Below are 24,182 nucleotides of genomic sequence, written 5' to 3' on the forward strand. Positions count from 1 at the left end.
CTGCTTCTCCCTCTGCCTGTGTCTCTGCCTCTCTCTCTCTCTCTCTGTCTCTCATGAATAAATAAATAAAATCTTTTTTTAAAAAAAAGCTAGAGTTAGATCAGAGATGCTGTGAAATTGATTTTTCAAATATTTATGATTTATCCATAAATTATACTGCCACATATCTTTTTATGGAATTCAAAATATGTAGAGCTTATATTTGAACGTGATTATGCTAAAGAGAAAGAAATGATTTGTAAATAGACGTTCCTAGACATTTGCTAAAATGCTTGTTTCATTGTAATCCAAGGATTCCCTGGGGCTTGAAAGGTCTATGTCCAAATTCCTGATGGAATCAACCTTCTTTGTTATGAAATCCAGGTACATATACTTGAAGTAGTTGATATTTTCTCATATTCCTCACTCTTGTAGCAGAAAAACTGAAAGTGGCCTGAATAAGAGATCACAATCTCACTGAGAAACCTGAAACTCAGCTTTTGGATTTCTAGGCTTTTTCTTTTCCACTTCATTTTATATCACACTCTTTCTTCCTTCCTAACCTTTGCCACTATGATAATAATCTTTGCTGTTTTGAGATGATCTCAGATACTTATATATACATACATAGACATTTATATCATCTTGCAAGATTTCAAGATTGAGTCAAGGCAGGTTAGTGTTTGCCATGATCCCACTAAACTATGATGCTACAAAATATAAAATATACCTAATACTAAAATATAAAATGGTACCTAATATTGTATAGATTATTCTCATTAAATAACTAGAGAAAAGAAATAAAGTTATTTTAGTGCTGAAAACCAATTAGCCAGTGACTGACTTGGACTACTGTCATATTTCAGTTCCAAAAGGCATGACCAAAACACAGCAACATCAAAATACATTGGGACCACTCTGGTTATTTGTGTCACTCTCCTGAACCACATCGTGGCATGTGGCTGACCTAACAAGCTATCAAGTCTTGACAAGTGTAAAACCTCTTTTATCTTATTCAGGGAAAATGCCTACTATATATTTACTTTTCATTATAGGAAATACATCTTTATGTATTACCTCATCAAAAATATGCTTTAATATAACCTAGAAAATTGAGTATGGTTCCTCAGATACCAAAACAATTCTTGTATGGAGAAAGACTGAATTAAATTGGGATTTTACTAGCATATTGAGTAAACACTTCATCTTTGATATGTTAACGCTACCTGGGGACCTTGAGAGGTTTTTGCCTTCCAATTTATAAATTAGAATTCTGCTGGAGTTGTGACCAAGTATAGAGTTTTTGTTTTAAATATTCCTGCTCAGGACTTTCAAAGTATTTTGTCTACTATAAGAATAGTTTTTACATGTTTAGGTGAGTCCGTGGAAAGATGAGATTCAAAACACATAAGGTTAGGCGATCATTTTCCTATTATCATGAGAAAAAGTTGGTAACTCCATAGCTATTTCTGATATTGTTGCCAACCATAGCTGACTGTAACTATTTCCTGAAGCTAACAGATGTTATAGTTAGATGCTATAGAAAATTCGGAGTGTAACACACTGTGAAAGATTACCCTGATGACATCGGGAATGCCTTCCTGAGGAGCTGGCTCTTGGGCAGGTCCTTAAAGCCAGAACAGAATTTTGATAGGAGGTGAGAAAGTAAGAAGCATTTTTAGCCAAGATAGTTAATTTAACTCATTAAATACTTAGAACAAACTGTAGTAAGTAGAGTTAACTACTAATCAGCACTGCTAGGTGTTAGGCACTACCCTAAATATTTAACACAAATTATCTAAATTAATCTATTTGAAAACTTGAGGTAGATACTCTTACTATTTTCATTTTAAAGACGAAGCTCTGAGACACAGAGAGATCACTCAGCTAGTTAGTGGTAGAATCAGGATTCAATCCAGAGCAGCTGCTGACTCCAGACCCTACACGGCTGAAAACAAGGATCCTGGAGTCAACTGGCTGGCTTCAAATTCTGATTCCATCTACAGCACTTAGGTTACTGCCTGCCACCGGGTAAGTGCCTAATAAATGTTATTTATTTTAATTATGCTTATTGTTATTACTAATAAATTGCTATGTCATTGCTATTTCTCTGTGGCTATGTGCAAGTTATTCAGTGTACTGCAGATGATACAAATATGATAGATTGAAGGTCTCAGTCCTCAATGAACTTTCAGTTTTTTAGGAGCAATAGATATATGCCCCAGAGGTATAATATGCTTAGTATGGGAGAGATTAATTCCAACTGCAAGAGATTAAGGAAGGCCCCAGAGGTGGTTTTTGAGTAGAACATAGGATGGATAAGCTTGCAGTTGAAGAGATAAGAGGGAAGGCATCACAGGGTGAAAGGACAGGAAGCACAAAAGGCGGAACGTTTTAAAAACGTTCAGAGTGTTCTTGGAGAATAGCTTGGTTTGCACTTAGTTTGCACAAAGTGAGGGAAAGGCAGTGAGAAAAAAAAAAAGGCAAGAAAGCAGCCTTAAGTTTAGATTTCATGGAGCTCTGAAGAGGTCTTTAAACAAGTCAGTGATAGATCAAAGGCATTTTTGGAAGATTATTTTGGGAGCAGGGCATTAAGTGGAGGGCAGGAGGGCAGAGTTATTACTACAGGCATGAAAACCAATTCAGGCTTGTTGCCATAGTTCATTGTACCTTCATAATTCTAGTGGCACACTCCATCATTAATTTTTGTGTGTGCCTCTGGACAAGTCCCTTACTATTGTGATCCTCTGTTTCCTCATCTAAAAAATTCCTTAAGGATATGATCACCTGCTTTTAGAAGTCATGGATTCGCTGTGCTTGACTCTGTATTTAAAATTCTCACAAATAATTTTTGTTCATGATGATGATTGACAGATATGAATATCTTTCCTTTCTTAGCAAATTATTTTTAAAATTTCCATTCATTTGACACACAGTACTTACTACATTTTGATCATTATTTTTACCTTATTTGCAGTTCTTCTTGACTAATGGCCACATTTTATACTTCTCTATCTAAACAAAAATTAGTATATCTTATAGGCTCAAAAATACTTATTTAGTTCATAATGACAATATGAAGTTCTATGCTTTTATGATTCTTTTCCGGTGAGTTTTAAAACTTATCACATTCAGTTTTTAGACAAATTTGATATATAAAATTAAAATGATTTGCTTTCTTATCACTGCTATTTAAACTAAAAAAAATTTATTATGTGTATTTTCATATTGTATCTTCAAAATCAGAATATATATTACACAAAAGAGTAGAAGAGGATTTTTTTCTCAAAATAAATATACAAACCCATACAGTATAGGGCAGTTCTATAAAGATGATTTTTAAGACTATGAAAAGTCTAAATATATATCCCAGGTCAAGACAGCTGACTTTAAGTTAAATGGCTTCTATTTGGGAACTTTTGTTGTGACTTTCACATATATTTTCACATAGATTTTTGGCTAGAGTAAAACATAGATCCCTTGATATTTGAAGACTGAATGTCCCCTAGATATCTTAAGATGCTACAGCAAACAAAGTCCTATTGGTCTGAGAAGCCACTAGAAGTAAATCTTAAAACTAATTATGGCTCTCATGCTGAGAGTTTCTTTAAGAGCCACTTTCCAATTTCTGTCAAACATTTGCAGTTCTAGTACAAATACATTTATTTTTCTTCAGAATTCACTTGCATTTCAACTTCAAGATAGTGTTTGCCTTTCATTGTGAAATAGGGGAAGGTTATGAAGAAGTTTACAAGGAATTAAAAAATTAACTCTTAAAATCCTATTTTAATTTTGCAAAAATCTGATGGATCCAGTTCTAACAATCATAGAGTTACACAACTATCTTACGGATTTGTAATGGTGTCATTGCCAATTTTGGCTTTGAATTTAAAAAAAATCAGTTTCTTAAAAATAAACTCTTGAAATTGATTTTATTGCCAATATAAACCTTAGTGGAAAATTACCAAACTTCCTTGATTTTTTTGGTTACAGTAGTTTATTCCCCACAAAAAACAAACACAGCAGCAATGAATTCCCTATACTGTTCTCTGACCAACACAGCAGACGTATGATTGCCTGTGGATGATACACTTTCCCCAGTCAGGAGTTGCATGGAGATTTTTTACACTTAAGGTGTCTCCCTGGCTGACATTATGAAAGAAAAGGAAAAGGAAATCAGAAAAGGAAATGGTGTGGATTTAGTCCAATTTGTCTCTCAACTGCATATCTTCACATTTGTTCAAGGAGAAGAATCAGATCAATGGTAAGTCTGATTGGGCTATTTTTACTAATTAAAAAACTTGCTATTTAAGGATTATTTTATAGTTAGGAAAATACCATATATAAAATAATTAGTTATAAGAATACAAAAATTGAATTTGCATTAGATTATCAAATACTAAGGTTCATTGTCACCATCTTAACTATATAATTCATGCAAAGCATCTCTTATAATCTCTATCATATTAACAACCTTAATGGAATGAAGGCTACAATTTAGAATTTACTAACATACCTAATAAAATGTGTAAAGTTAGTTTCATTAACTAGGTTTACATAATGCATTTTTCTTATGACAATCATACCTCTTACGATATTCAAGGATATATCCATTTAATAAATTTTAAATGAATGACTCACTTTTTTTCTTGGTTCATTGTCACTTGACTGAACCCCATAGTTATATCCAATAAGAAGTAAGTTAAAAATGAAGTTTCTGTCAACTATTTTCCACTAGCAAACATAGTGACTCACCTTCCAAATAAAAGCATATCAACATGAAAGTTTCCCAAGGGTATATTCTAGGTCATAATCTTTATGTTAATGAATTCCTTACTGAATAGTAAATCGTAAGAATATATTACCTTATTCCTATAATACATTACCTGTCAGCAGGTAATTACCCATCAAAACCTAAACAGAGAGGAAGATTGCCCTGTGACACCAGTGACCCCTACAGGTAAAATTAGAAAAGAAGTACATTGCAATTGGACTAAAAGATACCCACTACATATTAGAATGTAGCTAACTAATGCTAAAGCGTAGCACATATCAGTAACTCCCAATTACACTTGTTATTATTTTCTAATTGGCATCGGAAATTCTGCAATACGTAAAATAAATCAAGCATATATTTTCATATTTTAGCTATTATTGAACAAATTTACCTTATGCATATTACCCAGAGTTTCTAGAAAACTCTGTCCAGATAGGGCCTTTTAAAAGATATTTGAAGTTATTTGATTAAGGAGCTAGAATAGATCACAAATGGCCATCTGTTTTATAGCCTGCCTGATAATTAGTTTCAATAACCAGCTAACTGGGTGCTTAAGACGTACAAAGTATTACACATGGTGTCTCAGGAACTCCCAGTGAGATAAGTAACATTATAGAAAAAGATAGTTGAGTGGCAATAAGTGGTAAAGTTGGGAAACATACTCCTAAACCCCTGCTCCTGGACACTATACCACAGGGTGTAGGTAATGTTTAGGAAAGTTGACAAAATGGATACATGTACTTCAATCTCAATTTAATGGCATATATTTAATGCCTACTCATTTGTTTCATATGTATGGAGTGCTTATTTAATATATCATTACGGGCTGGGTCCTGAAGAGATATGAAAAATAGCCAACAATTAGCGTGGGGAATTTTTTAAAAGAACAATGTATCACATTAACGGTTTAAACAAATGCAGTTTTAACACTCTAATGGTAATAAAGAGAGTAGCCACCAATTCAACCATTTCATATATATAATTGAGTCATTATTTATAGTGCTTATATCAACATTACAATTCCCCAGAAACCTATGAGAGGTACGAATAATTTTTTATAGCTAAACATTTTTCATGATCTCCTATGTTGGATAGGGAGTTAGATTCTTTTAAATTTGAGCTTTGGAATTCGGTATTAAATGTATCTTCACCTTTTTAAAAAAGATTTTATTTATTCATTTTGAGAGAAAGGGCAAGCAGAGGAAGGGGCAGAAGGAGAAAGAAAATCTCAACCAGACTCCACGCTAAGTGCAGAGCCCGATGTGGGGCTTGATTCCACGACCCTGAGATCATGACCTGAGCAGAAATCAAGAGTTGGACAGTTAACAGACTGAGCCACCCAGGTGCTCCTATCTTTGCCTTTTATGTTCCCAATTAACCTATGTAAAATGTGAGGTACAAATAGGAGAATGATGGTTTTTGTTACTCTTGGAGGTATAATATGGTCAAATACTGTCTTTTTTGTTGTTTTTTTTCCCTAGAGAGTGCGTGTGTGCATGAGCAGGGGAAGGGCAGAGGGAGAGGGAGAGAGAATCTTAAGCAAGCTTCATGCCTAGCACTGAACCTGACTCAGAGCTCAGTCTCATGACCCTGAGATCCTGACCTAAGCCGAAATCAAGAGTCAGATACCTAACCGATTGAGCCACCGAGGCACCCCAAAATATTTTCTTTAAAAGGGCTTTCAGTTGGCAATAAAACTTCTAAAGTCTTAACTTTGTCACTCAAACATATAACAAAAAGCAAAAATAAAAACATAATATCCCATAGTTTGTATTATTTTGATTTACTCCATATAATAGTATGCAGATTGCCAAAACCAAGCACAATAAAAACGTACTAAGACTTCACAGGGAAACCAAGTATTTAATGACTATTCATTTTTTTCCATAAACATTTAATGAACACCTAATATGTGCCAGGCTGAGACAGAAATTGGGTATATGGTGGTCAACAAAACAGCCATATTCTGCATTTACATAGCTTAACTGTCTAGAGGAAGACCTAGCATTTTCAGGTAAACAAATAAAGAAGGGTTTCAAGTGCTTCTAAGGAAATAAACAGAGCATAAGGTGACATGAAGGAGAATGACATCGGGGAATCTAATAGTGTAAGCAAGGCAGGCAGCCATGAAGGAAAGTTCCAAATATAAACTGAGGCCTGAATAAATAGGAGGAACATCCATGGAAAAGCAGAGGGAACAGCATGAATGGAGGATCCTGGGAAGGAAAGAATCAGCTCGTGTTGAGAAACTAATCCCAAGCAAGCTAGGGTGATTGGGGTGTGGAGTATAATGAGCAGCAGCACAAAGGGACTAAGTTCAGAGCAGGATGCATCTTATGAACCATGATGGAGTCTGAGTCTCATTTAATGTGTCATAGGCCTCAGGTAGGGAGTAACAGAATCTTCTTTTGCTGCTATGTAGTGATAAATCACAGAGAGAGATGATCAGAATGAGAAGTCAAGAAAGGATATTTTAGTGGATAAAAGCTAGTCTCACCATTAGAACAAAGTCAATTATCTCCTCACATTCCTGTAGATTGACAAGGACTTCCATTCTCTTAAAATATCAGTTGCCATATTAATGCTAAAATAAACAATTTCTGTAGATTACACTGAATTCAATATTGGTTATACCAGGTAAACACATGTATAGTCATACTGATAATGGCTACAAATGCTGAGTCTGTGCTCTACAATTAACTAAAATAAAATTATGTCCCTTTTAATTAAAAAAAAAAAAAGGCAGAAAAAAATTTACCAGTCTTCAAAAAGATTAGTGGAGAAAAAAATCTTTCATGAGGTAAATTCAGGGTGATCCTCCCTGCCCCGTAATAAGCACAGGCCAAAATAAAATAGCAACAAGACAGTCTGTACATAATGCCAAACAACCGGTCAAGTCAGTGAGGAAAAATTACGTAAGCCAGTTATGTGGCTACAGGAGAATTCAGAAGCATGGGTTTTCTGCATTTAACACTTTATAAGAAGTAACTGACCTCACATAACTATAGTTACTCTGTTCATTTATATGTAAAATGGATAGAATAATGCAAGCAATGGGATTTAAGGGGAGTTGTATAAAAAGTGTCCTGCCCAGAGCCTGGCACATGGTAAGCGTTTGGTTTATAACCAGAGTTGGGGACCTAGCTGACGAGAATCAGCATCATAGGCAGATAGGTTAAGAGGTTTATGGGAGCTTGGCTGACTCATTAGCAGTTAGTTGATAAAAGAGAATAATTAATTTCAACTTATTTAAAAACCTTCATGAGGCAAATCATAAACTAGGAAACTCCATTCTTCAGTCTATAACTTTTAAAGTCTAACGAAATGAGAAGAATGCAGTAATTAGACTGAGAAGGTAAGAGAGTCAATGAAATTCAAACATGACCTTAAGTACTCCAAGCAATTTTGTTACTTACTGGAATGTGCTTCTCACCCTCTCTTCCATGTAAATATATCATCTGAAACATAGAAGGTTTAGGGAGAAAACAATAGAAAATTGTAAAGTTTGAACTGAAGTTTTCTCCTCTAGTTCATCAGACTGTGACCTCGTTTGGGAGGGTCTTTGCAGAAGTCATTATTAAAATGCAATCATACTGGAGCACGGTGGGCTCTCAATACAGTATGACTGGTGTCCTTGTAAGAAGAGGTGAATCCAGAGGCAGACACTCAGGTCAAAGGCGGTGACGTGACAGCAGAGGCAGAGGTGGGAGTGAGGGGCCTACACGCCAAGGCCTGCGAGCGAATGGCAGCTGCTGGAAGAGGCAAGGAAGGATTTCCCCCACAGATTTCAGAGGAAGAATGGCCAGGCCGGCACGCAAGTTTCCAACTTTTAGCCTCCAGAACCAGGAGACAATAAATTTGGGTTATTTTAAGCCACCCAGGTTGTAGTACTTTGTTACAACTGGAACAAGAAGCTAATACAAGAGTGTGGCGGCACGGAGGCCCAGCTGACTGTAGTCTTCACTCTAATTTTTACTCCATCGACACAAGAGAAGCTAAAGACCACGTGGCACGAGAGGCTACCAACAGCCCTGCATTCCCAACCTTAATTTTGATCTGGCCAACAGCTATGCCTTATCAAAAACCAAACAAAATCCAACAAAAAAAAACAAACAAACAACCCCCCCACCCCCAAACACATTAATTATATCTTCTCTTCTGAGTCATTTGTGCCTTATTAAGTGACAGACAAATGTTTATCCCTGCCAGACCTCCAGGGCCTCCAGAGCCATGGAGAAATAAGGTCTATTCCCTTGACTTCATGCATCTTTAACAAGGGTGCCGTTGGGGTTGAACACCAGAAATCTCTTTTATTGGTGATGATGTACGTCACTAAAAGAACACAATCTGACTTTTTTTTTTTTTTTCAGACCCAGGTACATGAAATCGAGCTTACAGTGCTGCAAGTTAGGAAAACCTTGTTTTTAAGGCTGTAAACTGCATATAACTTTGTGAATGTATTCATACGCATGGTATTAAAATAGCTTCTATGTGCCTAAAATCCTAGATTATAAAAATAGCACCCGGCTAAAAACTGGATTTTTTTTTTTTTTTTTTTTTTTTTAGTTGCTGCTCTCCCTCTCTGTGACCATTATCATTTTCTGTGTCCTGTCTTTCCTGCACAGTCCTATTTGCCATCAGTCTTAATTCATTTTCACAAACAAATTAAGGCAGAGAGCCAGGTGAGGTAGGCAACTCTACTCGCTATCATTCACTTCCCTGTGCCTCTGTCAGAATCAATAAACACTCATTCAAAGGAGGGGGGTGGGGGGCTAAGCAACTCATTAATCCTCCCGCTCACTGCTTCCAAAATATGGGTGGCTTGTTAGGTGCCCTCTGAAATCCACAGTGCAACGTGTGGCTCTTGAGCACTGTTAAAGACCCAGCAATACAGCTGTAGAGCATGAGAAGAGGGACTTACCAGGCATAATTACACTGGAGTACATGTGTTCCGTGGTGCATCAACTCACAGCTTTTTCCAAACATTTTTTCTTCATAGAGGATATAGTTGTAGGTTGTCTTTGTTCTCAGAGACTCTTCTAAGCCTGATGCCTCCCCATTGTTTAAACCTGTCCTTGAACACAAGCAACACTCTGGAAATTCCCAATTTTACACAGCACTTTTCCAAACACATAAAAAGAAAGTTTTCAAACTCAAAAGAGTGAATATTGGTTGCTGACTTATTTCGACTGAATACTGAAGGAGATGGTGTGCAGAAACTCCTTCCGCGATTCATGTGAGGAATGTGGACCTCAACACCATAGAAATTCACATGTAATACTGGGGGTTACAGACAAATACGGACTCTGAATGGATCTGTATGCTTAGGTTTCTCACTCTCCATGACCTTAAAGCTAGACGTGTGATATCTTGGGCTTACTCTTTGAAATCTTTCATTGCCTCCAGTTTGGGAGATTTTATTGTTATTCTTCATGGATTTTCTAACTCTAAGAGAAGTGATGTGAAAAATGACATCAGCCTGACCTCAGTAACCTCTACTTTATTTTATTTTATTTTTTTAGTTTGACTTGCCTAAAAGCCATTATAGCTGCTGTTTATTATTTCAAAACACCATTAATAATATGTGATTCATTTCCATGTAAATTTTTCTTGTAGAGAGCTTTGATTTAGAGCAATGTATGCATTAGGAGGAAAACATCGTATAATTATTTACTCAAAAAACAAGAGAGTGGAGGGTTGAAGAGAGCATATCCCATGAGATTTAAGACTGACAGATTCACAGCAAAAAACCTTTTGTCTGGAAAGTAAGAAAATGATCTTAAGAACTAAGCACAATATACCTCTCATCTTGTCAAAACCAAAGAAGATGCTTTACATGTGCAAAATGTCCAATTGTCTATTCTCATATACAACTAACTTGGAAATATATCTGACTTGGAACATAACCATATTGAAAGTAAAACCTGTAATCATAAACATGACACTTTTATAGATAAAAACGTAAAACCATTAGGTTTTTCAGAAGTAGGATTTTGCTGCTTCATACTTTCAAACATTTATTCTAGTGTTTTTTAACTTATTGATAAAGTACAACAAGGTGATAGTTTATCAGAGAGTACAGAGCATCAAAATCTTAGGGATAATAAAGATAAGAGCTACTGCCTTCTAAAGACTTCTAATACTCCAAGCATAGTACTAAGCTCTTTATTTAAATTGTTCCCTCTCAACATCACAATGAACCTATGGAGTTCACAGTATTATTTTCATTTAAAAAAATGAAGTACCTGAGAATCATCAAAGTTAACTAACTTGTCCAAGATGACATAATTGAAAAATGGCAGAGTTGCAGGTCACCTGCAGGTTTGTCTACCCTAAAGTAAGTGGGCTGTCTGCTGTGCCAAGTAGCTGTGCTGACCAGATATGAGGGATGACAAGTCTCTCACCAACTCATTGATCTCCCCAAATCAAAATTATTCCTCTCCCTTCTAATCCCTCTCTCCCTTTTCTCTTCCCTCCCTCTCTCCCTCTGTGTTCTCTCTTCTCTCTCTTTTCCTTTATTTCCATTCTACTCCAAAAAAAATGATTTGAAGGGGCATATAATGAAATATATATATATATATAAATTTGAATATATAAAAATATATATAATGAAATATATATATAATAAAACCACTACAAGCCCCCCAAGATATCATATGTCTGCAACTTTCTGTTATATATAGGATTAAGAGTTACAACAGAAATCCTTTCGAAACACAATATTAACAAACAGTTCCAACACTTTATCCATTAATTTAGTGTTCACTCATTCAACATAATGCATTGAGCCTCTCTTATGTTCTAGGGATTGTGACAAGTCCAGGAATGGGAAGATGAGTGTATTACAGGTCTTTCCTTTGTGACAAATACTATATTACAGACAATACCCAGAGACTAATGGGTCATAGAGAATAAGGAAAGATTTTTTTAGGAAACAGAGGAGAAAGAGGTATTGGTATTCCTGTAAAAGGATGAGAAAAGGCTTGACGAGCTCTGGAACTAAAACACGTGATTATTCTAGGGAAGTGGTGAAATATAATATTCAAAATTGGAAGGTTTGTGAATAAAATACATGAGGTAAAATAAATAAACAATCTGAATGTGTACTAAGCCTTGTGTTATTTTTAAAAATATAATTTGGAACAATCTCCCACTTACAAAAAAGCACAAGTATGCAACAACAACAAAAAAACACATTTTTCCCTAAACCACTTGAGAGTACACTGCTAATATGACACCCCTTGTGAATTCTTTACTGTGTGTCTCCTACAAATAAAAACATTTTCGAACATAACCATAATACAATCTCAAAATTTAAAAATCGACATTGATACATTACTGTCATGTAAGTTTCAAACTCCATTCAAGTTTTCTCATGGTCTTGATAAAACTCTTTACAGAAAACACAACCAGTTCAGAAAACCACATGTTGCCATCTAGTCTTTTTGGTGCTCTTCATTCAGGAATGGTTCTTCTTGACTTTGACACTATAAAAAAATTATAGACCAGTTATTTTGTTAACTGTTCCTCAATTTGAGCGTCCGATGAATTCTCATTATTTGATTCAAGTTACTCATTTTCTGCAGGAATATCACAGAAGAGGGGCTGTACTTCCTCACTGCATCTTACCAGGCATGCAATTTCAATTTGTCCCTTTAATGATGATGACTTCGTTCACTCAGTTAAAATAGTGTATGTCAGACTTCATCACTGTTATATGCCTTCTTTTCTTTTTTAAAAATCTTATTATTATTTTTTTATTTGAGAGAAAGAGAGCACACCAGGGGGAAGGAGCAGAGGAGAGGGAGAAGCAGACTCCCTGCTGAAGAGAGAGAGCCCAATGCAGGGTTCAATCCCAGAATTTTAGGATTATGACCCTTTTAAAGTTATGACACTCTACAGATTAAAAACCCACTAGGGTTAATAGGAATTACTTTTAAAAACATGAACATTTCTGGGGTGCCTGGGTAGCTTAGTCGGTAAAGTGACTCGTGATTTTTGGCTCAGGTCATGATCTCACAGGTCATGAGATCAAGCCCCCCTAAGCTTAAGATTCTCTCTCCTTCTTTCTCTGCCCCTCCCCCAATCACTCTCTCTATCTCTCTTTTAAAAAAGAAAAGAAAATTTCTTGGAGAGTTTAGTTAAAGTGTTATCAGTGTGTGACTGCCACACTTTAAAGATAACTATCTCCACTTTCACCCCCTTCATGTTTGTTTCTCTAACATCTAGCTAGGATTATCGGCGTTGGGTCAGAGAAAATAAAGATCATTTCAGTGAATGGTAGAACAGGCTCTGGGCAGTTCCAAGGCATCCAAAGTGTGCAGCAAGTTAATGTGGCTCTGGTGTCAGTATCAAAAGGTGAAATTTGTCAGGAAACAGAAGAGATCCTAAGAGGGCGAATGACAGTTGAGGCAGCTGCTTCATCACCATAAGATAACAGACAGTGGCTAGAGGTAAACAGGAGGTAAACTGGCTGTGGTAAGATTGGGACATTTCCACACACTCCAGTGGCCTCCCACAGCAGTTAAAATAAATCCAAACTCTTTACCAGGACCTATAAAGCTCGACAGGATCCGGCATTTGTTGATTTCTTCAGCCGCATCTCATACCACCACTTTCTTCTCAGCTCACTAAATTTCAGCCACATGGGCATTCTAGCTATTTCTTGAACAGGCTAAACTTATTCTTGCCTTAGGCCTTTGCACTTGGTGTTCCCTCTGCTAAGAACGCCCAGCCCCAGATCACCTGGTGTCTTTTCACATCATTCATGGCCCAGCTCAGATATCACCTCTCCAGAAAGGTCTTCCAATTTAAAATAGACACTCCCCACTTCCACCAGCCCCTCCTTCCCCACATTCTCTACCTCTTCACTTTGTTTATCCTCCCTAGCACTTATCACTTTCTGAAATTATCTTGTTTATTTATGTCCTGTTGCCTGCCTTTGCCCTGAGTCTCTAAGTGCTTGAGAGCAGAGACTTTGTCTTGTTAACTGTGTCCTCAGTTCCTAAAACCATGCCTGGCTTGTAGTAGGTATTCAATAAATGTATGTTGAATGAATAACTAAGCAAATGAGCTGCAGTGGTAGTGGAATAGGAATTAAGACAGAATGTCAGCTTGTTGGTCCGAGAGGGTGGAAGGCCTAGAAGTAGGGAAAAGCTATGATGTAGTAGATAATGTGTTCAGGATGGAATAAAAGCTTAAATTTGCCATTCTGTGACATGGAAAAGTTACTTACCCTTGCTGAATGTCGCTTTCCTCGGTTGTGAAATGAAGATAACTATTGTATTATGTTGAATTTAAAGATTCAGTTAGGTGAAATAATGAATATATAAATATATACATAAAGAGTACGGTGCAGAGAAGATGCCCAATAAATAGCAGACATTATTACCATCAATATTGAGCCAAATAAATTTCTGCATGCTTAGTATGTTGACATTGAGGATGGGAAAGCTTAAAAACTTCCTATCCAATTTACTTATTTTCCTAAAATATGCCTTTTTATACGATTTATTATATGTTTATAAAGGTAACAGTAACTTTAGTGTATTTTGCATATCAAATAAAATATTCATATAGACTTGGTTTTCAGATGCAGCCAAATAATAAATTGGACCATAAAGTATGAATACTGTACCTAGCGATGAAATAGTAGTATACATGAATAGAAGAGACATAATGGTTGGTCATAAAATATGATTAACCTAGTTGAAACAAAAGGCCTTAGTACCTCACAAGTGGTGAACTCATTAGTGGGTTATAGGAGTTCCACATGAGTGAAGAAATCATGTATAATGGTTGCTCATTACATACCCTATTTATTCGTAGGGTGCCTTTTTTGAAGCTTATTTTTTCAATTAAGTTTAAGCAAGAAGAGAGAGAAGTATGATTTAAGAATATACCAACTATACTCAAAAACAGTATTATTATTGGAACTTGGTCTATATTAATCAAAAGAAACTTAGCCCTTAATGATAAAGTGTGTTTGGTCTGTATTCCATGTATGACCAAGCCATTCAACACTGCTTTCAAATCAAGACTTTTATGAAGCAGAACCTTTTGATGGGCTATTTCTGTTCCCTCTCTCCTTTATATAATTACTATTACTGCTTCTGTAGCCTGATTCGCCACCACTGCTGTGACTTTGGGTAGTATAATTAACCTTGCTGGGCCTCAGTTTCCACACTTGTAATCTGATAACTAGGACACCAGTGCTGTTTACTGTACCTCATAACTCAAAACACGATAATACTTGTGAATGTTGGAAGGACTTTAAAATGCCATATGCAAAAAAAAAAATGCCATATGCATGCAGTTTGTTATTATAGAGCATTTAGTACCTTTTATATAATGGGTGGTCAGTGATATTAACCGAATGAACAGAACCATTGTAATAACTGGCTCCGCCTTGTTATACAGAGATTGGAGGGGTAGGAGTCTGACTTACCACCCTTACATGTATTTTATATCTGTAAGTGCCAGGTGATAAGCATGGGAAACACACCAATCTTGTCTCATATTTCTCTCCATTAAGATAATCTGAGAATTAAAATTTGACAATATTTCACCAATGCTAAGGCCTTTTTGTATACAGTAGCAAATGTTTTAAATATTTCTTCATTTGAAAATTTTGTATCTTTTAAACTGATTTTCTTTTTTTTTCCAAGTTTTTATTTAAATTCAAGTTAGTTAACATACAGTGTAATAATAGTTTCAGGTATAGAATTTAGTGATTCATCACTTACATACAACACCTAGGGCTCATCACAATAAGTAAACGGGTTTCAATAGGAATTAGTAATTTAATAGATTTTTAAATGTAATATTTTTAAGAAACTGAAATATCTGATAAAAATGTTCATATTTGAATAAAATTCTGTGCTTGCAGGGTTAGAGAACATTAGTTGTCACCAAAATGCTGTGTACTCAAATTTCAAATTCAATTTTTGGGCCCTGTTAAAATAATCACAGGAATAATCTCTGATAGTTTATGACTAAAGGGCACAAATGATAAACCAAACTAATTAAATCAGTAATCATCTTTTTTTTACCCAATGAAATAGACTAATACGGGCTATTCCTTTGATAATGCAGGCCAAAATATCTTATTGTTTCCCAAGAATGAAATTTCAGTCTGAAGCATCCAGTTAACCTAACCTTTCCTTTAATTTGCAAATTACCTGTATCAGTCACTCTTTTATTTATCTCTTCAACAGTTTTGAGTGTGTGGGTAATACATCAGGCTCAGGAGAGTAGAAATAGTTAAGAGTGGTCCTTATGCTGGAAAAGATCATAGCCTCATAAGCAGTACTAACAGGAAGAAAAAGTATACCCTCTTAATAAGGCAAAAAAGACTTAACAGATTAATTTTCAAGGTAACTAACCAAATTTAAAATAACTTCTTTGGGTTGGGTTGCTAGCCTAACTCTCTAAACTGATGTTTTAAATGGCTTCGTTTCCTGTAGGTGTTTAGTAAAGGTAATATAGGAGCATGGAACCTGGAGCCAGACATGTGGGTTTGAATCCCAGGTCTAATCCTTATGAACAGTGTGACCTTGATCTTATCACTTAACCTCGTTGGGTCTCCATTTCTTCACCTGCAAAATGTAGATAATAAGAGTACCTCACCTCACAGGCAGCAGCAGGGTTTCACAGCAAAGCACTCAGAAAAGTGCCTGACACAGTATAAATTATAGAAGTGTTAACTATACCAGGATAAATAAACCATTCAAATAAACCATAATTGTAATTATAATGTGATACATGATAATTATATATATATATATTATATAGATATCTACATGCATAGATGTAGAGATAACACGGGTGACAAATGAATTAGTGTCATAGTACTAGTAAACTGAAAGTTATGTCATAGATGAGGCTCATACTGCTTGTACTGAGATTGAAGCAAAAACAAGACTTCCTCCTTTGTCTTCTCACCAAAAATTACAACTTTACCTTTTTATAATGGCTATGGGTTGAAGCAAAGCTGTGTTGACTTGGACTGGCATATTTTAGTAATCACTGTGGTACTCCATAAATACTGAGGATACAGGAAGGAAAGATGTAAATCAAATAGAATAATTCCTAGCCACAGACATTTAGATTTTTAATTAACTAGATTCCATAGGAATTATTATCTAGCACTACAACACTTAGATCTATTTATAGAGCTTAAAAAATAAGTTCTACCACTCTGAATCTAATTTAGGGCATATGAAAATTCTTGATGTCTTAAAAAAAAAACCTCAGAGAAATAGAGCAGCCTCCCTTATTAAAATAAATACTAAGTCTCCCATGATTTCAGTCAGGTAATGTTTTACTATTAACAAAATTGACTTTTGTCTCAATGGGACGAAATAAACAGAGTGGCTAGTTCCTAACTCCTGCTATATACAAAAATATTTAATACATGGTTAGGCCTTAAGAGTTCAGGAAGGCAGGCATTCCTAGCAGCCAGTGGTGTTGATAACTGAGCAACTCCAAGTAGGAAACCATAAAAGCAAAAGGAAAAGCTCAAAAGGAAAGCAGTCTAGGACTCCTCTCAGTGAAGAATCTCCATCTTGGTTTTTAATTGCTAAATTATTAGCAAGTGTTGTTTAAATTCTTATCATGTGCTGTTTTAATAAGATAGACTTTCCTCAGGAACTTATTTATTTTTAACTACATAAAATTCATAAAAGCATTATTTATTTTATTTGCATACCTTCTTGTAATAATACATATTCTCTATTACTCTAGCTATAATTTTTCCTTTTATATAATATTCCATTGGAAGAATATATCACAATTTTATCACTTTGTGGGTAGACATTTGTTTTTTTTTTTTAAAGATTTTATTTATTCATTCATGAGAGACACACAGAGAGAGAGAGAGGCAGGAACACAGGCAGAGGGAGAAGCAGGCTCCTTGCAGGGAGCCCGATGTGGGACTGGATAGACACTCAACCACTGAGCCACCCAGGTGCCCCCATTTGGGTTGTTTCTAGTTTTATTTGTTTGTTTGTTTGTTTTTATACACAATTTTTCTATAATTATGATGAAAGCATAATACTGAAGGGATAAAATCAAGGGGCATCAGGCTATATGATACCACTTGCATAAAGTTCACAAACAAGGAAAATTTTGTGATATTCTGTTTGGAGGTATATGCATATATAAAGAAAATTATTTTTTGAGTAACAAAATGTTAAACATAAAATGAATGAAAGTGATTACTGCTAGAGATAAGATGGAGGGAAGCACACTGACTTTTCAGTATTTGTAATATTCTTTTAAAAATATGTTTATGGTGAGTTCAGGAAGATCCCTTTCTATTTTTATTAATTTATGATAGTCACACACAGAGAGACAGAGAGAGAGGCAGAGACACAGGCAGAGGGAGAAGCAGGCTCCATGCACCGGGAGCCCGACGTGGGATTCAATCCCGGGTCTCCAGGATCGCGCCCTGGGCCAAAGGCAGGCGCCAAACTGCTGCGCCACCCAGGGATCCCCAGGAAGATCCCTTTTTAAAATATGCTTTATAACTTTTGTAATATTTTTGAGTTCAAGAAGGTGCCTGTTTAAAATATGCCTTATATCTTATGTAATATTTTATATAAAGTGTAAATCTTTTCAAAATTAGAAAATATATTATTATATTTGTTCTTCAAACCAACTCTGTGAGGCAGGCTGAATAGATTACAACTGCCCATGTTTTACAAAGGAAGGAAATGATATTTGAGTAATTTACCCAAGGTATAATTGATGGTAAATTTTGGAGAAGGACTAGAAACTTCTCTTCATTAATCAATCAATCAATCAATTAATTCAATACACATTTCCTTCATTACTCCTCCTCTCTGGGAAAGGCACTACCATCCATCTAATGCCTCAGCTATTACCTAAGAACCATTCATAATGCTCCCATCTCTCTAGTTCTACAACTAGTTACCAACTCCTACTAATATTATCTCCTTAATAGACTTAAGTCAGTTCCTTTCTCAGGAACTATTCCCTATTCCCTATTCCCAGGGGCATGACCTTATAGGTCAATCTATCTTCATTTACCCTCAGATTGAGACAACCACCTTCTTACCTTGTCTCCAGTCAATTACTACAGTCTTATCTCAATCAAATCCATTGTCAGAGGGAAAACCAGAGTGCCTGTTTTCACATGTGACTCTGGCTTCCATTCCTAATATTTTTTTAATGGCTCCATATTCCCTCCAGGATGAATTTGATGCTTCTCATGATGGCACTACAAAGCCCTCCACAGCCTGGCTCCTGCTGATGCCTCTAGATTGGTTTCTTACTATTCATTCCATCAGCTCATGCAATACACTCCAGCTACTTGCTGGTTTCCAGGACACAGACTCTTTTAAAGACAACTCACAGGCCCTGGAAATAATTCCTTTTGGAAATCTACATTTTAAGTTATTTTAAGTTCTGAAATACTTCAGTCAACAAAATAGATAAGTTCCTACTTTTGTAGAGTGTGTATTCTATTTTTTAACTATATTTTCCAATAATTAATTCATGATTGATTTAATTTAAAATTTCTCCCTTTTTATATTACAGAACCAAAGAAAAAAAAAGTTATTTTAGGTCTCAGACATTTTTGCCACCCTTTGAAAGCTCACAGTGCTGGGTAAAGTAGCCCAATTAAGATACTATCATCACTCCTTATCCCCAAACTACTTTACACATGCTGCTCCTTGTGCAATTTTCTATACCATTCCCTACTCCTTAAAACCCAGTTGAATTTATTTACCTAGCTAACTCTTATGTGTCTTTCCAGAGGAAACTCAGACTCTTCTATTGCCAGACATCTTTCCCTATCTAATGCACCAGCCCTATCCCCAAGTCCAGAATAAATCCTTTAAATAAAATGGTATCATATTGATTTCCTGTTTGAAATCTATTGGCATTCTATCATGCTTAGAACAAAATCCAGAGTCCTTACCATTATTTTTACAAGATTTTATATGATTTGGCCACTGGCTAGCTTTCTTAGTTCATTTCCTTCTAGTCTTCTTATTCCTCCCTCTGTTCTGGTTACACTGGCCCTCTCAATGTTTTGACACATGCCAAATATGCTCCTGTCGCAGGACCTTTGCATTTGCTATTGTCTCAGCTTGAAATGCTCTTCTTCACATATTAGCATGACTTGTTTCCTTACTTCATTCTAAAATCTGCTCAAAGGACTTTCCTGTTACTCTTTCTTCTGTCCAGACTTAAAAAAAAGAAAAAAGATTTCCCACTAGCCCACTCCAGTGCCTGATAATGCTCCCCTCTAGTTCCCCCTAAACTGAGTCCTATTTCGCTACTTTATTGCAAGAGTCATGATCCCTGTCAATAGGGATCCCTTACAATACCTTATAATAGCCTTAAATACAACCTTCGTAGCTTAACTTTTTCTAGTGCAATTTTCCTTTGATAGTTCTTGTCCTGTGCCTTTGTTCTCATTCAGTTTCTGTTGTCCTTTAACATAATAGGAACCAATGTGTTCATTTCCTTTACAAAGGCAAGTATCAAACTTGTATCATGGTAAGAAAATAAACTTCTTGCAGACCTCCAAACCTATGGAAACATCTTTTTATTTAAAATGTATACACAAAAAAGAAGTTTATAACTGGTAATTTTTGATAACAAAAGATTGTCATCAAGATAAAAACACAAACTTGAAATATTATTGTGGAAATTTCGACTTTGAGATTGTCTGTCCTATCTCCTTTTAAGTTTTCCAGAGATCCTGGGGAAACGGTTTGAGAAACTACTTAGAGTCAGGATCAACTCTCTTCCTGGTGAGATAACTATTTTTATGCAAAATAGGTGATAATAGCTCACTTGAATCTTATTTTATTTTTATTTTTTTAAAGATTGTATTTATTAAAAAAAAAAAAGATTGTATTTATTTATTTATTTTTAAAGATTTTATTTATTTATTCATGAGAGGCACAGAGACATAAGCCAAGGGAGAAGCAGGCTCCCTGTGAGGAGCCTGACGCCGGACTCGATCCCAGGATCCTGGGATCAGAACCTGAGCCAAAGGCAGATGCTCAACCACTGAATGACCCAGGGGCCCCTTATTTATTTATTTTAGAGAGAGAGAGAGAGCTTTTTAGAGCATGAGAAGGAGGAGGGGCAGAAGGAGAAGCAGATTCCCCCCTGAGCTGGAAGCCTGATGGGATGCTGGGCTCCATCCCAGGACCCCAGGATCATGACCTGAGCAGAAGGCAGGCACTTAACTGACTGAGCCACCCATGTGCCTCTCACCTTGAATTTTAACCTTCTATTTTGAATTATGTTTTAATTTTCTATTTTAAAGAAACAGTGCTTTAAGAGCCAAAAAAAAAAAAAAAAAAAAAATGTACCAGAGAATCACTGACCCACAGAGAAAGTTTCTGTTAAAGAATCCTAACTTTTAACATGTAAAGCTAAAATTTAGGATTTCATTTATTTATTTATTTATTCTCTGATGCACATATGTAAAGCTCTATAATTTTGCCCTCTAAGTGTGTGAACTTGGCCATTGATGCAAACTTTAATCAGCCTCTCTGCTCTCCTTTTAGAAAGGACTGACTGTCTATATCAAATGGCCTTGATGTGTAATGACTGGCAGATGACTGTCTGGGATTACTGCATACTACTTACACAAATGATTTGCCCATATAGACCCAGCGATTCATGGTTTTAAGATAGAAATACGTCCTTGAATACTAGGAAAAAAACTACTAAAAGTTTGATTTTGCTTATAATGAATATTTTTATTTATTTATTATTTTTAAAAGATTTTATTTATTTATTCATGAGAGACACAGAGAGAGGCAGAGACACAGGCAGAGGGACAAGCAAGCTCCCTGCAGGGAGCCCGATGTGGGACTGGATCCCAGGATCAAGCCCTGGGCTGAAGGGAGGTGCTCAACCACTGAGCCACCCAGGTGTCCCCAATATAATGAATATTTTTCAAAGCTGCTTCTTCAAAGAGAAGTTCCACCTGTGTCTTAATTAGTATAACTTTTATCAATATAGCATTTGTTTTTCTTTTTTTTTTTTTGTGGCTCTTCCGTGTATAACATACAAATAATATATCTGAAAATTTACTAGGATGAACTATATAACATATCATAGGAATACATAAAACAAATGGTCAAATTCCTAATAGAACTTTTCTCTCTCAGATTCACGTTCATTCTTTTACAAATCAATTACTCAGGTTCTGAACAAAACAATAGAGATAGCTGTTTAATACTTTCTAGCTATTATTAATAATTTATAATTTAAAAGAAGCATAATGCATATATTATTTACAGAAATCTGGACATAAGGTGGGGGAATTTGCAGAAGTGTATCCAGAACCTAGGACTTTTTGTCAGAGAAGTAGCAGAAGCTGTGAGAGGCATGCAGGTGGGGCAGGAGGAGAATGTGACCACAGGAAAGAGCAAAGGCAACTAAAATTTATATTCTGTTCAGGATTGTGAAAGCCAAAAATGCACAGCTGAAGGAATTCCTGAGATACCAACTCCTGAAAGATTTGTGGATTTCAGGTTGTTGATATTAAATCTAAATACACTGGGATGAAATAGTTGGTGGATTTTTTCCCCCTTATGTAATTTTTTTTTGCATGTTCCTGCTCCATGTATATAGTATGTGATCCATAAATGTGGATTAACTAAAACACGAGAATCTTCTGTACCTAATTCTGTTAAAAAGTACACATGTGTTAGCTTTTCTACTCTGAAGAGAAAGGTAAAATCAGTGTCGTTTAAGGCAGCAGTGGCTTTAATGAGGGTGAGTCATAGCACTCAGGGAGGCAAACCTATTTATTTTTATTACACAACATGTTTAACTGGGACCATTTTAAAAAGGCCAAATGACAGACAGGGGCCAAGATTAGATGCATCCTCAGTAGACAGCTGGCATGCCCTGCCAGAACAAGGATTTAGAGGAGTGTAGCTGGTAAGAAATAGCCAACAACTGGGGGAAGGGGAAAGTGGAGAAAAATAAACTCCCTGAAGAAAGTGAAAAAAAAAAAAAACAGGTCACAGTAATTTCCCTCAGGACTAAAATGTGTGACATAGCTTTTGCATTAAATCAGAAATTTCAGAGTAAGAGGAACTAGGAAAGAACCTAAACCATGGGGGAATAATGTCGCTATTGTCTTTGGGAGGGCTCAAATAAAAAGTTACGGAGTCTTTTCCAAACCAACTAGCTTAATGGTGTGCTATTTCTCAAAAAGAACTTGCTTCTAGGAAAAAGGAATTAGGTTTGTTTTCCCATTTCACATTCAATTACACTAGTGAATTTGATAACTAATCAGCTAAGGTGCATATGATGAAACTTCTTGTACTGCAGCAAAAATGTATCCCAACACTTATCAGGTGACCTAATATTGGACACATGACATCATGGAAGCAAATGCATTTTTGGCCATTCCTAAAAGTTAGGATGCTGTTTCTAGCCTCTTCTAAAAATGGCTGTCCTGTCTATAGTTAGCCTTTCCGAGGATGCCACTTGCCTGCATTTAGACCAAGCAATAGTTTAATGTATACATTTGCATTTGGGCCTCAGGATCTTCCCTTAAACACATTTTACTTTTGTTTCCAGAAGCAATATCAAAAAAAAAAAAAAAAAAAAAAGTTGCCCAAGTCTAAAACAAGTGAATAGCTCCCCAGAAATATATGCTATACTTCTGAGATGCATGAATTCTAAAAGAGTAAAAGGTTTCATGCGCTAAATAAACATAGAAAAGAATCAACGGCACCTTCTTGATCTGAACTATAGAAGCTGCAGGGGAAGTGGGAGTTGCAGTAGCTAAACACCCTGGGAGAGAGATGGGACTCTGGTGGAGATACTCAGGGAAAGGGGGAAAGAACTGATGCCTCTTTACTGTCAGGAACTAACACATTGCCTGGAACTCCATAAATTTCTGTTGAAATAATAAGGATGACTTTTGATATGGCAGTTATGAATAATTCTGCACAGTCCCAAAATTGCTACAGATAATTAAAGTTAACTTTAAAATCATACAAGAGTTTTCTAGTAAGTTGAAACTTGTGTAGTTATCTCAATACATTACATTTTGGAAGAAGAGGAAATAAAATTGGGAGAATAATATAAAGTGAGTTTTTAAAAATTAAAGCATAGAAGATAAGTTTATTACATGTTATGTGATGACTTTATAATTCATAACTACTTAAAGATAATTGCTTGATGACATACATCAAGTATACATCAAATATATAATATATATTTAACTAATATATATATTTAATATATAATACATATTTTTCAGTAATAATATAATACATATTTTAACAGTAAACAAAATGAGTCTTTATAAATTAAAAACTCTAAATAACAACAATATAATTCATTCCTAACAAACTGATACTCTGAAATACGAGTGCTATAGGTCAATTACTATATCAAAATACCAAGA

At 35.6% G+C, this 24,182-nt stretch overlaps 2 long non-coding RNA genes across 2 annotated transcripts in view; one reads left to right on the forward strand and one right to left on the reverse strand.

Moving 5' to 3' along the window:
• LOC144288543 (uncharacterized) overlaps nt 1–12,617 on the reverse strand; it is a 44,203-nt gene extending 31,586 nt beyond the window's left edge. Inside the window, exons 1-2 of the long non-coding RNA XR_013356431.1 lie at nt 12,096–12,617; nt 9,678–9,825 (exon numbers count right to left, since the gene is read on the reverse strand). This is a non-coding gene — a long non-coding RNA (uncharacterized LOC144288543). The remainder of the gene's footprint in view (nt 1–9,677; nt 9,826–12,095) is intronic.
• On the forward strand, nt 1,567–6,724 carry LOC144288250 (uncharacterized). Its single transcript, XR_013356224.1, has 3 exons — nt 1,567–2,010; nt 4,042–4,243; nt 5,944–6,724. It is a non-coding gene; the product is annotated as an uncharacterized LOC144288250 (long non-coding RNA).
• Nucleotides 12,618–24,182: the final 11,565 nt, after the last annotated feature.

Source organism: Canis aureus, chromosome 18, assembly GCF_053574225.1.
Source record: "Canis aureus isolate CA01 chromosome 18, VMU_Caureus_v.1.0, whole genome shotgun sequence".
Classification (NCBI taxonomy): Eukaryota; Metazoa; Chordata; class Mammalia; order Carnivora; family Canidae; genus Canis; species Canis aureus.